This window comes from Syngnathus scovelli, unplaced genomic scaffold (assembly GCF_024217435.2).
Source record: "Syngnathus scovelli strain Florida unplaced genomic scaffold, RoL_Ssco_1.2 HiC_scaffold_55, whole genome shotgun sequence".
NCBI lineage: Eukaryota > Metazoa > Chordata > Actinopteri > Syngnathiformes > Syngnathidae > Syngnathus > Syngnathus scovelli.
In genome coordinates, this window is record NW_026061636.1 from 7,501 (window position 1) to 22,500 (window position 15,000).

A 15,000-nucleotide genomic window follows, 5' to 3' on the forward strand; every position below is an offset into this window, starting at 1 on the left:
CACGCACTTTCCGTCGGACACGGACGGAGGCAACGTCCCCCTCCTGCGGTGACAAAAAAAAATCCACCCCTGGTACCTAAAAATTTCTCCAGCGGCGGGCCCCTGGCCTAAATTTTCTCCGGCCCGCGCAACACGCACTTTGCGCCGGACGCCGGTCCCAAACCACCACCGCCGACCGCCACAAGGCGACAGCCACCATCCCCGACCGCCACCCCCCGACCGCCACCAGCCGACCGCCACAAGGCGACAGCCACCATCCCCAAGCGCCATCCCCGACCGCCACCAGCCGACCGCCACAAGGCGACAGCCACCATCCCCAAGCGCCACCCCCGACCGCCACCAGCCGACCGCCACAAGGCGACAGCCACCATCCCCAAGCGCCATCCCCGACCGCCACCAGCCGACCGCCACAAGGCGACAGCCACCATCCCCAAGCGCCACCCCCGACCGCCACCAGCCGACCGCCACAAGGCGACAGCCACCATCCCCAAGCGCCATCCCCGACCGCCACCCCCCGACCGCCACCAGCCGACCGCCACCAGCCGACCGCCACAAGGCGACAGCCACCATCCCCAAGCGCCACCCCCGACCGCCACCAGCCGACCGCCACCAGCCGACCGCCACAAGGCGACAGCCACCATCCCCAAGCGCCATCCCCGACCGCCACCACCCGACCGCCACCAGCCGACCGCCACCAGCCGACCGCCACAAGGCGACAGCCACCATCCCCAAGCGCCATCCCCGACCGCCACAAGGCGACCGCCACCAGCCGACCGCCACAAGGCGACAGCCACCATCCCCAAGCGCCACCAGCCGACCGCCACCAGCCGACCGCCACAAGGCGACAGCCACCATCCCCAAGCGCCACCCCCGACCGCCACCCCCCGACCGCCACCAGCCGACCGCCACAAGGCGACCGCCACAAGGCGACAGCCACCATCCCCAAGCGCCACCCCCGACCGCCACCCCCCGACCGCCACCAGCCGACCGCCACAAGGCGACAGCCACCATCCCCAAGCGCCATCCCCGACCGCCACCCCCCGACCGCCACAAGGCGACCGCCACCAGCCGACCGCCACAAGGCGACAGCCACCATCCCCAAGCGCCACCCCCGACCGCCGCCCCCCGACCGCCCCAAGGCGACCGCCACCAGCCGACCGCCACAAGGCGACAGCCACCATCCCCAAGCGCCATCCCCGACCGCCACCAGCCGACCGCCACCAGCCGACCGCCACAAGGCGACAGCCACCATCCCCAAGCGCCATCCCCGACCGCCACCAGCCGACCGCCACAAGGCGACAGCCACCATCCCCAAGCGCCATCCCCGACCGCCACCAGCCGACCGCCACCAGCCGACCGCCACCAGCCGACCGCCACAAGGCGACAGCCACCATCCCCAAGCGCCACCCCCGACCGCCACCAGCCGACCGCCACAAGGCGACAGCCACCATCCCCAAGCGCCATCCCCGACCGCCACCAGCCGACCGCCACAAGGCGACAGCCACCATCCCCAAGCGCCACCCCCGACCGCCACCAGCCGACCGCCACCAGCCGACCGCCACAAGGCGACAGCCACCATCCCCAAGCGCCACCCCCGACCGCCACCAGCCGACCGCCACCAGCCGACCGCCACAAGGCGACAGCCACCATCCCCAAGCGCCATCCCCGACCGCCACCACCCGACCGCCACCAGCCGACCGCCACCAGCCGACCGCCACCAGCCGACCGCCACAAGGCGACAGCCACCATCCCCAAGCGCCACCCCCGACCGCCACCAGCCGACCGCCACAAGGCGACAGCCACCATCCCCAAGCGCCATCCCCGACCGCCACCAGCCGACCGCCACCAGCCGACCGCCACCGGCCGACCGCCACCGGCCGTTCGCGGTGTGCGCCGCCGTTCCCCAAGCACCCTCCGGGACGAAGCCGGAGCCGGAGAATAGCAGCGGCCGTGCGTAAAAGCTGCGGCCGGGCCTCGCGGAAGGTCCCCGGGCAGCGAGCTGCCGAGCCCCGGCCTCCAGCTTCCACCAGATAATAGGACCGGGCGCGCGCAAAAGCTGCGGCCGGGCCTGGCGGAAGGTCCTCGGGCATCCAGCGAGATCACACGGCCCCCACCGGAGGCGGCTAGCGCCTCCGTAGAGTAGTGCCGGCCCGTGGAAGCGGCCGCCCGTCAGCCTGCGTTGCCGCTGGTCGAAAAATGCACTAAGTGCCAAACCCCATTCATTTACAACGGCGTGTCCGCCAGAGGGCGCACTTCCCCCGGCGGACCAGCCGGCGGGGCTCGTTAGAGAGTGTATCCGCCTGGCAGTGCCTCCTGGACGGCCTGTATTCCGGACCGCGACCGCTAACTTACGGGAGCCTAAACGGCCCGCGGACCAGCCGGCGGGTCCTCCGTGAAAGCCTATCCGCCTGGCGGTGCCTCCTGGACGGCCTGGATTCCGGACCGCGACCGCTAACTTACGGGACCCTAAACGGCCCGCGGACCAGCCGGCGGCTCCTCCGTGAAAGCCTATCCGCCTGGCGGTGGCTCCGGGCCGGCCTGGATTCCGGACCGCCACCGCTCACGTCGCGGGACCCTAATCGGCCCGCGGACCAGCCGGCGGGACCTCCGTGAAAGCCTATCCGCCTGGCGGTGCCTCCTGGACGGCCTGGATTCCGGACCGCGACCGCTAACTTACGGGACCCTAAACGGCCCGCGGACCAGCCGGCGGCTCCTCCGTGAAAGCCTATCCGCCTGGCGGTGGCTCCGGGCCGGCCTGGATTCCGGACCGCCACCGCTCACTCGCGGGACCCTAATCGGCCCGCGGACCAGCCGGCGGGACCTCCGTGAAAGCCTATCCGCCTGGCGGTGCCTCCTGGCCGGCCTGGATTCCGGACCGCCACCGCTCACTCGCGGGACCCTAATCGGCCCGCGGACCAGCCGGCGGATCCTCCGTGAAAGCCTATCCGCCTTCGCCGGTTCCCCGGCCGGCCACGGGTGGCGAGAATCCGGCCTCCTCGCCCGGAGCGCGCTTCGACTTGGGCGAAAAATGCACCAAGTGCCAAACCCCATTCATTTACAACGGCGTGTCCGCCAGAGGGCGCACTTCCTCCGGCCGGCGGGGCTCGTTAGAGACCGCGTCCGCCTTGGCCGGTTCCCCGGCCGGCCACGGGTGGCGAGAATCCGGCCTCCTCGCCCGGAGCGCGCTTCGACTTGGGCGAAAAATGCACCAAGTGCCAAACCCCATTCATTTACAACGGCGTGTCCGCCAGAGGGCGCACTTCCTCCGGCCGGCGGGGCTCGTTAGAGAGCGCGTCCGCCTTGGCCGGTTCCCCGGCCGGCCACGGGTGGCGAGAATCCGGCCTCCTCGCCCGGAGCGCGCTTCGACTTGGGCGAAAAATGCACCAAGTGCCAAACCCCATTCATTTACAACGGCGTGTCCGCCAGAGGGCGCACTTCCTCCGGCCGGCGGGGCTCGTTAGAGAGCGCGTCCGCCTTCGCCGGTTCCCCGGTCGGCCGCGAACGGCGAAAAGCCGGCCTCTTCCCCCGGAGCCCGGTCGGCGAATTATTATTTATTTATTTATTTATTTTTTTTCCAAAGTGCCAACGGCTCTCGCGCCGCGATGCGTCCGCCTTCGCCGGTTCCCCGGTCGGCCACGAAGTATTGCGCATGATTATACGCGATGTTAATATTTATTTAATTATTAAATAAATACATACATGTGTTTATTAATAATATACGCGATGTTAATATTTATTTAATTATTACCTATATTATGAATAAACTAACGGTGATTTTACACGATTTGACTACATACGTGACCGTGATATAGTGCCGAGGGCTCCCGCGCCGTCACGCGTCCGCCTTGGCAGGGGTCGCCCGCGGCAGCGAGCGTTCGGCTCGCGGGGGTCCGCGGGGTGTTATTAGGGAGTGCGGCAGCCGTGCCGAGGCTCCGGCCGGCCGCCGGAAGTCCGGCGGGGGAGCGTCGGAGCTCCGCGAGGCCGGCCGGGGAGCCTCTTAGTCATCGCCCGCGCTCGCGGTGGTCCCGGTCGCTTAAAGTGCCACGGGAGGCGTAGCGATGCCAGTGAGTGTGCGCCAAGTGCGAGAGGCGGTGCATTTACGCGCCGTGTCCGCGAGAGGGAGGCAATTCCCCGTTGCGACCTCCGGGAGATCAGCGGGCCGTTCAAATCGCTTAGCCGGGGTGCCGGGAGCCTCCTCGGGCGTCGAGTTAGGAGGGGGGCGCGCGGAGAACCGGCCGGAGGTCCCCTGGAAGCTCAGCGGGCCGTGGGAAACGCTTGGCCGGGGTGCCGGGAGCCTCGGCCGGCTTAAAAGTGAGGAGGAAAGCGCGCGGAGAACCGGCCGGAGGTCCCCTGGAAACTCAGCGGGACGTGGGAAAAAGCTCAGCCGGGGTGCCGGAAGCCTCGGCCGGCTTAAAACGTGAGGAGGAAAGCACCGGGAGAACCGGCTGGAGGTCTTCTGGAAGCTCAGCGGGCCGTGGAGAAAGCTTAGCCGGGGTGCCGGAAGCCTCGGCCGGCTTAAAATGTGAGGAGGAAACCGGCTGGACGTCTTCTGGAAGATCAGCGGGCCGTGGAAAATGCTAAGCCGAGGTGCTGGTTGTCGAATAAGGCTCCGCCATCTCGTAGAAGGTGCTAATAAAGTTCATATCCGCTCGGCTGGAGGTAATTGGCCAGCGGACCGGCCGCCGGGACCTCCGTGACCGCCTATCCGCCTGGCGGTGCCTCCTGGCCGGCGTGCATTCCGGGCCGCGACCGCTCACTTACGGGACCCTGATTGGCCCGCGGACCGGCCGGCGGGACCTCCGTGACAGCCTACCCGCCTGGCGGTGGCTGCTGGCCGGCGCGGATTCCGGGCCGCGACCGCTAACTTACGGGACCCTAATTGGCCCGCGGACCAGCTGGCGGGACCTCCGTGACAGCCTACCCGCCTGGCGGTGGCTGCTGGCCGGCGCGGATTCCGGGCCGCGACCGCTAACTTACGGGACCCTAATTGGCCCGCGGACCAGCTGGCGGGACCTCCGTGAAAGCCCATCCGCCTGCCGGTGCCTCCTGGCCGGCGTGGATTCCGGGCCGCGACCGCTAACTTACGGGACCATAAATGGCCCGCGGACCAGCTGGCGGGACCTCCGTGACCGCCTATCCGCCTGGCGGTGCCTCCTGGCCGGCCTGGATTCCGGGCCGCGACCGCTCACCTACGGGACCCTAAATGGCCCGCGGACCAGCCGGCGGGACCTCCGTGACAGCCTACCCGCCTCCCGGTGGCTGCTGGCCGGCGCGGATTCCGGGCCGCGACCGCTAACTTACGGGACCCCAATTGGCCCGCGGACCAGCCGGCGGGACCCCCGTGACCGCCTATCCGCCTTGGCCGGTTCCCCGGCCGGCCACGGATGGCGAGAATCCGGCCTCCTCGCCCGGAGCGCTCGTCGGCTTCGGCGAAAAATGCACTAAGTGCCAAACCCCATTCATTTACAATGGCGTGTCCGCCAGAGGGCGCAGTTCCCCCCGCGGACCGGCCGGCGGGACCTCCGTGACAGCCTATCCGCCTGGCGGTGGCTGCGGGCCGGCGCGAATTCCGGGCCGCGACCGCTAACTTACGGGACCCCGATTGGCCCGCGGACCAGCCGGCGGGACCTCCGTGACCGCCTATCCGCCTGCGCTGGTTCCCCGGCCGGCGCGAATTCCGGGCCGCGACCGCTAACTTACGGGACCCCGATTGGCCCGCGGACCAGCCGGCGGGACCTCCGTGACCGCCTATCCGCCTGCGCTGGTTCCCCGGCCGGCGCGAATTCCGGGCCGCGACCGCTAACTTACGGGACCCCGATTGGCCCGCGGACCAGCCGGCGGGACCTCCGTGACCGCCTATCCGCCTGCGCTGGTTCCCCGGCCGGCGCGAATTCCGGGCCGCGACCGCTAACTTACGGGACCCCAATTGGCCCGCGGACCAGCCGGCGGGACCTCCGTGACCGCCTATCCGCCTCCGCTGGTTCCCCCCTCGGCGTGGATTCCGGACCGCGACCGCTAAATTACGGGACCCAAATTGGCCCGCGGACCAGCCGGCGGGACCTCCGTGACCGCCTATCCGCCTTCGCTGGTTCCCCGGTCGGCCACAGATGACGAATATTCGGCCTCTCGCTCTGGAAGTCCTGCCGACTTAGCCGAAAATTTTCTAAGTGCCATCGGCTCTCGCTCGGAAAAGTGTCCGCCTCGTCTGGTTCCCCAGCTCGGCCTCAGAATTCGAAAATTCGGCCTCTCTGAGGTACCAGGGGTAGGCTTTATGTACTTGGTCCCCCCAGTTAGTGTACTCATCACTTTACCCCCCTTTCGCAAAATATAGTCGGCACGTATGTGCAGAACTGTTTATTTTCATTTTAAAAATTTTCTAAGTGCCAGCGGAAGCTGTCACACGAACTGTCCGAGCTACCACGGTGCCCATCCCGGGCAGTGACGGCAAAAGGCCGATGTGTGTTTGATGGAAGTCTGAATAATTTCTAAGTGCCAACGGCTCAACCGCCGTAAAGTGTCCGCCTCGGCTGGTTCTCCCGGTCGGCCCGAACGAGCGAAAATTCGGCCTCTTCCCCTGGAGGTCCGGAACATTTGGCGAATATTTTCAAAGTGCCAACGGCTGTTCCGCCGTAACGTGTCCGACCCGGCTGGTTCCTCCGGTCGGCCCGAACGAGCGAAAATTCGGCCTCTTCCCCTGGAGGTCCGGAACATTTTGGCGAATATTTTCAAAGTGCCAACGGCTGTTGCGCCGTAACGTGTCCGACCCGGCCGGTTCCTCCGGTCGGCCCGAACGAGCGAAAATTCGGCCTCTTCCCCTGGAGGTCCGGAACATTTTGGCGAATATTTTCAAAGTGCCAACGGCCGTTCCGCCGTAAAGTGTCCTACCCGGCTGGTTCCTTCGGTCGGCCCGAACGAGCGAAAATTCGGCCTCTTCCCCTGGAGGTCCGGAACATTTTGGCGAATATTTTCAAAGTGCCAACGGCTGTATCGCCGTAACGTGTCCGACCCGGCTGGTTCCTCCGGTCGGCCCGAACGAGCGAAAATTCGGCCTCTTCCCCTGGAGGTCCGGACGACTTTGGCGAATATTTTCTAAGTGCGAACGGCTGTTGCGCCGTAACGTGTCCGACCCGGCTGGTTCCTCCGGTCGGCCCGAACGAGCGAAAATTCGGCCTCTTCCCCTGGAGGTCCGGAACATTTTGGCGAATATTTTCAAAGTGCCAACGGCTGTTGCGCCGTAACGTGTCCGACCCGGCCGGTTCCTCCGGTCGGCCCGAACGAGCGAAAATTCGGCCTCTTCCCCTGGAGGTCCTGTGAAGTTTAACGAATATTTTCTAAGTGCGAACGGCTCTTCCGCCGTAACGTGTCCGACCCGGCTGGTTCCTCCGGTCGGCCTGAACGAGCGAAAATTCGGCCTCTTCCCCTGGAGGTCCTGTCAAGTTTAACGAATATTTTCTAAGTGCCATCGGCTCTTCCGCCGTAAGGTGTCCGACTCGGCCGGTTCCCCTAGTCGGCCAAATAATGTGACAATTCGGCCTCTCGCTCTGGAAGTCCGGCCAACTTCTGCGAATATTTTCTAAGTGCCATCGGCTCTTCCGCCGTAATGTGTCCGACTCGGCCGGTTCCTCCGGTCGGCCTGAACGAGCGAAAATTCGGCCTCTTCCCCTGGAGGTCCTGTCAAGTTTAACGAATATTTTCTAAGTGCCATCGGCTCTTCCGCCGTAAGGTGTCCGACTCGGCCGGTTCCTCCGGTCGGCCTGAACGAGCGAAAATTCGGCCTCTTCCCCTGGAGGTCCTGTCAAGTTTAACGAATATTTTCTAAGTGCCATCGGCTCTTCCGCCGTAAGGTGTCCGACTCGGCCGGTTCCTCCGGTCGGCCTGAACGAGCGAAAATTCGGCCTCTTCCCCTGGAGGTCCTGTCAAGTTTAACGAATATTTTCTAAGTGCCATCGGCTCTTCCGCCGTAAGGTGTCCGACTCGGCCGGTTCCTCCGGTCGGCCTGAACGAGCGAAAATTCGGCCTCTTCCCCTGGAGGTCCTGTCAAGTTTAACGAATATTTTCTAAGTGCCATCGGCTCTTCCGCCGTAAGGTGTCCGACTCGGCCGGTTCCTCCGGTCGGCCTGAACAAGCGAAAATTCGGCCTCTTCCCCTGGAGGTCCTGTCAAGTTTAACGAATATTTTCTAAGTGCGAACGGCTCTTCCGCCGTAAGGTGTCCGACCCGGCCGGTTCCTCCGGTCGGCCCGAACGAGCGAAAATTCGGCCTCTTCCCCTGGAGGTCCTGTCAAGTTTAACGAATATTTTCTAAGTGCCATCGGCTCTTCCGCCGTAAGGTGTCCGTCTCGGCCGGTTCCTCCGGTCGGCCTGAACGAGCGAAAATTCGGCCTCTTCCCCTGGAGGTCCTGTCAAGTTTAACGAATATTTTCTAAGTGCCATCGGCTCTTCCGCCGTAAGGTGTCCGACTCGGCCGGTTCCTCCGGTCGGCCTGAACAAGCGAAAATTCGGCCTCTTCCCCTGGAGGTCCGTTCAAGTTTAACGAATATTTTCTAAGTGCCATCGGCTCTTCCGCCGTAAGGTGTCCGACTCGGCTGGTTCCCGATGTCGGCCAGAACAAGTGGAAACTCGGCCTCTTCCCCTGGAGGTCAGTTGAAGTTTAACGAATATTTTCAAAGTGCCAACGGCTGCTCCGCCGTAAAGCGTCCGACTCGGCTGGTTCCCGATGTCGGCCAGAACAAGTGAAAATTCGGCCTCTTCCCCTGGAGGTCCGTTCAAGATTAACGAATATTTTCTAAGTGCCAACGGCTGCTCCGCCGTAAAGCGTCCGACTCGGCTGGTTCCCGATGTCGGCCAGAACAAGTGAACATTCGGCCTCTTCCCCTGGAGGTCCGTTCAAGATTAACGAATATCTTCTAAGTGCCAACGGCTCTTGCGCCGAAAAGCGTCCGCCTGGGCTGGTTCCTGATGTCGGCCAGAACAAGTGAAAATTCGGCCTCTTCCCCTGGAGGTCCGTTCAAGATTAACGAATATTTTCTAAGTGCCAACGGCTCTTGCGCCGAAAAGCGTCCGCCTCGGCTGGTTCCCGCGGTCGGACACAAAATGTGTCAATTCGGCCTCTCTGAGGTACCAGGGGTGGGCTTTATGTACTTGGTCCCCCCACTTAGTGTACTCATCACTTTACCCCCCTTTCGCAAAATATAGTCGGCACGTATGTGCAGAACTGTTTATTTTCATTTTAAAAATTGTCTAAGTGCCAGCGGAAGCTGTCACACGAACTGTCCGAGCTACCACGGTGCCCATCCCGGGCAGTGACGGCAAAAGGCCGATGTGTGTTTATGGAAGTCTGAATAATTTCTAAGTGCCAACGGCTGCTCCGCCGTAAAGTGTCCGCCTCGGCTGGTTCCCTTGGTCGGCCAGAACAAGTGAAAATTCGGCCTCTTCCCCTGGAGGTCCGGAACATTTTGGCGAATATTTCCTAAGTGCCAACGGCTGCTCCGCCGTAAAGTGTCCGCCTCGGCCGGTTCACCCGGTCGGCCAGAACAAGTGAAAATTTGGCCTCTTCCCCTGGAGGTCCGGAACATTTTGGCGAATATTTCCTAAGTGCCAACGGCTGCTCCGCCGTAAAGTGTCCGACTCGGCTGGTTCCCGATGTCGGCCAGAACAAGTGAAAATTCGGCCTCTTCCCCTGGAGGTCCGTTCAAGATTAACGAATATTTCCTAAGTGCCAACGGCTGCTCCGCCGTAAAGCGTCCGACTCGGCTGGTTCCCGATGTCGGCCAGAACAAGTGAAAATTCGGCCTCTTCCCCTGGAGGTCCGTTCAAGATTAACGAATATTTCCTAAGTGCCAACGGCTGCTCCGCCGTAAAGCGTCCGACTCGGCTGGTTCCCGATGTCGGCCAGAACAAGTGAAAAATCGGCCTCTTCCCCTGGAAGTCCGGCCGAGTTAAGGCAAATATTTCCTAAGTGCCAACGGCTGCTCAGCCTTAAAGTGTCCGACTCGGCTGGTTCCCGATGTCGGCCAGAACAAGTGAAAATCCGGCCTCTTCCCCTGGAAGTCCGGCCGAGTTAAGGCAAATATTTCCTAAGTGCCAACGGCTGCTCAGCCTTAAAGTGTCCGACTCGGCTGGTTCCCGATGTCGGCCAGAACAAGTGAAAATCCGGCCTCTTCCCCTGGAAGTCCGGCCGAGTTAAGGCAAATATTTCCTAAGTGCCAACGGCTGCTCAGCCTTAAAGTGTCCGACTCGGCTGGTTCCCGATGTCGGCCAGAACAAGTGAAAATCCGGCCTCTTCCCCTGGAAGTCCGGCCGAGTTAAGGCAAATATTTCCTAAGTGCCAACGGCTGCTCAGCCGTAAAGTGTCCGACTCGGCTGGTTCCCGATGTCGGCCAGAACAAGTGAAAATCCGGCCTCTTCCCCTGGAAGTCCGGCCGAGTTAAGGCAAATATTTCCCAAGTGCCAACGGCTGTTCCGCCGTAAAGGGTCCGACTCGGCTGGTTCCCGATGTCGGCCAGAACAAGTGAAAATCCGGCCTCTTCCCCTGGAAGTCCGGCCGAGTTAAGGCAAATATTTCCTAAGTGCCAACGGCTGTTCCGCCGTAAAGGGTCCGACTCGGCTGGTTCCCGATGTCGGCCAGAACAAGTGAAAAATCGGCCTCTTCCCCTGGAAGTCCGGCCGAGTTCGGCGAATAGTTCCTAAGTGCCAACGGCTGCTCCGCCGTAAAGAGTCCGACTGGGCTGGTTCCCGATGTCGGCCAGAACAAGTGAAAATCCGGCCTCTTCCCCTGGAAGTCCGGCCGAGTTAAGGCAAATATTTCCTAAGTGCCAACGGCTGTTCCGCCGTAAAGGGTCCGACTCGGCTGGTTCCCGATGTCGTCCAGAACAAGTGAAAAATTGGCCTCTTCCCCTGGAAGTCCGGCCGAGTTCGGCGAATATTTCCCAAGTGCCAACGGCTGTTCCGCCGTAAAGAGTCCGACTCGGCTGGTTCCCGATGTCGGCCAGAACAAGTGAAAATTCGGCCTCTTCCCCTGGAGGTCCGTTCAAGTTTGGGGAATATTTTCTAAGTGCCAACGGCTGCTCCGCCTTAAAGCGTCCGACTCGGCTGGTTCCCGATGTCGGCCAGAACAAGTGAAAATCCGGCCTCTTCCCCTGGAAGTCCGGCCGAGTTAAGGCAAATATTTCCTAAGTGCCAACGGCTGCTCAGCCTTAAAGGGCCCGACTCGGCTGGTTCCCGATGTCGGCCAGAACAAGTGACAATTCGGCCTCTTCCCCTGGAGGTCTTTTCAAGTTTAACGAATATTTTCTAAGTGCCAACGGCTGCTCCGCCTTAAAGCGTCCGACTCGGCTGGTTCCCGATGTCGGCCAGAACAAGTGACAATTCGGCCTCTTCCCCTGGAGGTCCTTTCAAGTTTAACGAATATTTTCTAAGTGCCAACGGCTGCTCCGCCTTAAAGAGTCCGACTCGGCTGGTTCCCGATGTCGGCCAGAACAGGTGAAAATTCGGCCTCTTCCCCTGGAGGTCCGTTCAAGTTTGGCGAATATTTTCTAAGTGCCAACGGCTGCTCCGCCTTAAAGTGTCCGACTCGGCTGGTTCCCGATGTCGGGCAGAACAAGTGACAATTCGGCCTCTTCCCCTGGAAGTCCGGCCGAGTTTGGCGAATATTTTCTAAGTGCCAACGGCTGCTCCGCCGTAAAGAGTCCGACTCGGCTGGTTCCCGATGTCGGCCAGAAAAAGTGACAATTCGGCCTCTTCCCCTGGAGGTCCTTTGAAGTTTAGCGAATATTTTCTAAGTGCCAACGGCTCTTGCGCCGAAAAGCGTCCGCCTCGGCTGGTTCCCGCGGTCGGCCGTAATAGGCGAAAATTCGGCCTCTTCCCCTGGAGCGACCTCCAAATTTGGGCGAAATTTTTCTAAGTGCCTAAAGGTACCAGGGGTTTGGGTACCAGGGGTGCAGTACGAACTGGTCTTTTGTCAACCCATGTACTTTTTCTAGAGTACATGGGTTGGTCCCCCCACTTAGTGTACTCATCACTTTACCCCCCTTTCGCAAAATATAGTCAGAACGAGCATGGGGGACGCAATTGTTTTCCATGCAAATCAATTGGGCCTGGTCCGAGCGCTGGTAACGGCCGCCAGCAAGCGTCCCCTGCTCGGATAGCAGAACTGAAGAAGGCACGGCACTTCCAGAGAGAGAGAGAAAATTTTCTAAGTGCCACATTTCTCAAAAATTTTCAAAGTGCCACATCTCTCAAAAAATTTCTAAGTGCCACATCTCTCAAAAACTTTCTAAGTGCCACATCTCTGAAAAACTTTCTAAGTGCCACATCTCTGAAAAAACTTTCTAAGTGCCACGTCTCTGAAAAACTTTCTAAGTGCCACAGCACGGCTGTGAAATATTCAAAGTCCTACAGGCATTGGCAGAATGCGCGGACGGCCGTCTGCTCCCGGCGGCCGCCGCGAAGCTACTACCCCCTCCCGGGGACGGCTGTCTGCTCCCGGCAGCCGTCCTTACCCCCCTCCCCCGTTTGCACCGCCTGAAGTTAGACCCGCCTTGGTAGGGCCCCCACCGGCCCCGGCTCGCCGGCGTTGGGTGGACGGTTCCTGCCCACTTGCGGGTCCCGGTCGCTTGGCAACCGACCGGGGAGGACCAGCCGCCTCCTTAAACACAGGCTGGAAGGGAAATCCGATCAAGCTACGGAGGACCGGCCGCCTCCTTAAACACAGGCCGGAAGGGAAATCCGATCAAGCTACGGAGGACCGGTCGCCTCCCTAAACACAGGCCGGGCAAAAATCTGCGAATGGGCCCGTCAAGGGTAGTGGGTCATCCAAGGAGGGAGGTACCGGCCGCCTCCTTAAACACAGGCCGGGCAAAAATCTGCGAATGGCCCGTCAAGGGTAGAAGGTCATCCAAGGAGGGAGGTACCGGCCGCCTCCTTAAACACAGGCCGGGCAAAAATCTGCGAATGGCCCGTCAAGGGTAGAAGGTCATCCAAGGAGGGAGGTACCGGCCGCCTCCTTAAACACAGGCCGGGCAAAAATCTGCGAATGGCCCGTCAAGGGTAGAAGGTCATCCAAGGAGGGAGGTACCGGCCGCCTCCTTAAACACAGGCCGGGCAAAAATCTGCGAATGGCCCGTCAAGGGTAGAAGGTCATCCAAGGAGGGAGGTACCGGCCGCCTCCTTAAACACAGGCCGGGCAAAAATCTGCGAATGGCCGGTCAAGGGTTGTTGGTCATCCAAGGAGGGAGGTACCGGCCGCCTCCTTAAACACAGGCCGGGCAAAAATCTGCGAACGGCCCGTCAAGGGTTCTGTCTCATCCAAGAAAGGGGTACCGGCCGCCTCAGAGGCCGGAGCGAAGGGGGCGAAAGGCTGTCGATGGGGAAGGATCGGGGCCACGGCTAATCTAGCGATGCCCGCGTCGGGCGGTCACTCCGACGAATGAGCGGGGCCGAATCCGGCGCGAGGCGGCCTTCAGGCACGTGGTTCGAGACGACCTCACCCGGCTCTAGCCCGGAGGATCGGAGGCAACGGCCGTCTCCTTAAGCTAAGGCCGGACGAAAATCTGCGGATGCGGTCCATCCAAGGCAGACGGAGGTACCGGCCGCCTCGGTAAACAAAGCCCGGGCAAAAATCTGCGAACGGCCCGTCAAGGGTTCTGTCTCATCCAAGAAAGGGGTACCGGCCGCCTCAGAGGCCGGAGCGAAGGGGGCGAAAGGCTGTCGATGGGGAAGGATCGGGGCCACGGCTAATCTAGCGATGCCCGCGTCGGGCGGTCACTCCGACGAATGAGCGGGGCCGAATCCGGCGCGAGGCGGCCTTCAGGCACGTGGTTCGAGACGACCTCACCCGGCTCTAGCCCGGAGCGAAAAAAACACTCTTATAACCTGACCGACATGCGCCCATGACCCGCCTTGGTAGGGCCCCCACCGGCCCCGGCTACCGCCGGCGTTGGGTGGACGGTTCCTCCCCACTTGCGGGTCGCACTCCAGCGCTACGGCCGCCGCGCGAGCGCGCGCCCCGCGCCGCCCGCGCAGGCCTAGCGCGAACCGTACGGCAGCGAAACCGAGACGCCCCGGCTCAACCTCACCCAGAGGCCATCCACGGAGGCCGAGCGCGCGATCCGACTTGCGGCACGCCACGTGGGCGTCCGCCGGCCGCGCCGGTCGACCGCGAAACCGATTTCTCAAAGACCAAGCCCGAGTCCCAACCTCCGCACATATCCGCACACGCCTTCCCGACCACCGCGAAGCGGGAGGCGTCTATCGTGGCCGCCGGGGCGTATGACCCCTCCGCGTGAGGCGTGCGGGCTCGGGGGGGCCGCAACGACCGAGTCTGACTCGGACGGGGCGCAGCTTCCCTCCCGGTCGCAGCATCAGCGCCGAACGCGCGACGTCACCAGCCCCCCGGAACGGTTCGTCGGGAGCGCGGCAATGGCCCACATCTCACCTCGCCAGCCGGCCGCAGCGGGCCGCGCCGAACCGAGTCTGACTCGGGGTGCGCACAGTCCCGTCTGGGTCACGGAGGCGACGAGCTGTGACCGCCACCGTCGCCCCTTCGTCCTTCCGGATCCCCCCAGCGCCGGCAAAACTCCGCATCCTGGCCGCATCGCGTGACCGGGCGGGCCGCAACGACCGAGTCTGACTCGGACGGGGCGCAGCTTCCCGCCTCGGGCCATCGCAAAGCGTGCCTCGCGCGGGCAAAGTCGCCGGCGCAGCGCCGCGCCCCTCGACAAGAGCGAGCCTCAGCCGGGCCGCGACGACCGAGTCTGACTCGGACGGAGCGCAGCTTCCCGCCTGGGTCACCGCTAGTCGCCGGGCCGACGGCGCCCATCCCCGGACCCCGCCGTTCCCTCGCGGTTTATCCTAAGCCGCCTGCCTTAGCCCAACCGACGTGCCAACCCCCCGTTGCCGAGTTCGCTCTTCCCGAGCCGCGTCCCCCCGACAATTCCGTCCGTGACCGTCCCGCCCCGCGGCGATCCGCTCTGCCCCAGCAGCCGGCGAGTCAGCGTCCTACG